General features: G+C 43.8%; 1 long non-coding RNA gene across 6 annotated transcripts in view; it reads right to left on the bottom strand.

The window, feature by feature from the left end:
• Positions 1–1693, bottom strand: part of LOC102555751 (uncharacterized) — a 53409-nt gene that overhangs the window by 34529 nt on the left and 17187 nt on the right. For 4 of the 6 annotated variants that reach the window (XR_005497838.2, XR_005497841.2, XR_597434.3 and 1 more), the window contains 4 exons: positions 1330–1408; positions 799–934; positions 572–668; positions 194–463 (listed from right to left, as the gene is read on the bottom strand). This is a non-coding gene — a long non-coding RNA (uncharacterized LOC102555751). Of the gene's footprint in view, positions 1–193; positions 464–571; positions 669–798; positions 935–1329; positions 1409–1693 lie in introns of those variants that run through there. The other 2 variants (XR_005497840.2, XR_005497842.2) reach the window with 2 other exon arrangements.

Here is a 1693-nt window from a genome sequence, read left to right as displayed (position 1 = left end):
CTAAAGAACAGAAATGGGTGAAAGGAAGCCTCAGAGAACCAGGGAGCACTTTACCAGGTCATCTGTAATGATTAAAGTTATTACTGACCACCTACTGTGTGCTTAAACTATGAGCACCTTCCCACCCATTCTTACAACACATATTAGGAAACAGACATGATTTCCCCCATTCTCCTCTGTCCAAACAAAGAAATGCTCTCACCAGAAAGTTTTATGGTTATGTGTTTCCTTGTGACATAGCACAGATAAGCTTCGATCTATTTATCATCCACAAAGTTACAGAAAATCACAGCCTAAAACTAGCAGATCCCTGCCCAAATCTGTATGCTACTGAGCGGTTGTGTAGAAACAGGAAATCTTGTAGGCTCTTGGGGTCTCGGATCTCTCAGTCATAGAATGGGCTACAGTGGGGTCTCTCCAGCCTTTGGCCTCTCCAGCTCACAGGAAGTCACTTCGCACCAAACTAAGAAAGAAAATTACAAAATCGCCATCAAATATTTTTAAAGGCAAACGACACATTGGGCTTATCATGTTCTTGTTCCCCACGGATAACACACTTCAGGGGGTTTACCGTAGCAAATTAAAATTTTTTTAAAGTTGTTTTGTTTTTGCTCTTTTGGGACGACCATGGAAATGGAGACAAAGTTAGCTCTCTGTCAGCAGAAATGCTGCACAGAAAAAAAAAAAAGAGAGAGAGAGAGAAAAAATCAAGTCAACATTCTTCCTCTCCCCCAACCCCCACCGCACCCCTCCTCCCAGGAGTAACCCATCACTCACTGTGGGAAAATGATTACTTACAGGAAGTAGGGCTGATGAATCATCACACCGTTCTTCTGGGACTCTCTCAAGTGAAGTAGTAAGAAATTAGCGAAAAGATTGAAAAGTGGGGGTGTGGACTGCGATTTGCCAACAGCTCCATTCTGGGCACTGCAGGCTGAGGAAAAGTAAGCAAGCTTTGGGGATTTTGAGTCACGAGGCACTAAATCACCGTCCTGTGCTAGACTGTGGAATCCAGGGCAGAGCCACACAACTCATCTTCCCAGAGTCACTCCTTGAGCCTGAGTTCTTAGAGCTCCAAAGACTCATTGATCAGCAAACAGCAAGTAATGCCACCTCTGGGCTTGTCCTGACAGGCGACCTGCTAAGCCCTGCCTGTGTAAGAGGCATCCCTCCTTATAGAAAGGATCAACAAGTATCAAAGGAAGGCTTCAGTCACTTAACACTGCCCTCTCCTTCTACAATACAAGGACGCATGGACACCACAATCACACTTCCTATTGTGGTCTTAGCAAATAGTACTGTACTTACACTTTCTCCTCTATGACTAACCTGCTCCAAATGCTTTTTCCACCGTCGTTTTCTACTTGCCCTTTTTTGCCCTTAGAAAGTGTCTGAACAAGAAGCTGTTCTGTAATCAGAGACATAGAAATGCACAAGAAATTTTAGGACAAATTACCTACTGCATTTGCAAACTCTCGGGAGCCTATATCATGAGATCAGAACACTGATGTTTTAATGACTTGGTATTCTCTATTTCTTTTGTGTCTTGAAGGCAGTGAAAGGAAAAGTTCAGTCAGATGTTTCAAATTCTCACAGGCCAGGACCCGCTACAGGAACAGGTTTTGTTATAGCACCTGGACTGAACAGGACTCAATGGCTGAGGTCACCAGTTCCAGGGTCATTTGCCTTATTT

The sequence above is a fragment of the Rattus norvegicus genome, chromosome 20 (assembly GCF_036323735.1).
Source record: "Rattus norvegicus strain BN/NHsdMcwi chromosome 20, GRCr8, whole genome shotgun sequence".
In the NCBI taxonomy this organism is placed as follows: domain Eukaryota; kingdom Metazoa; phylum Chordata; class Mammalia; order Rodentia; family Muridae; genus Rattus; species Rattus norvegicus.
This window is presented reverse-complemented; position numbering and strand designations above follow the sequence as displayed.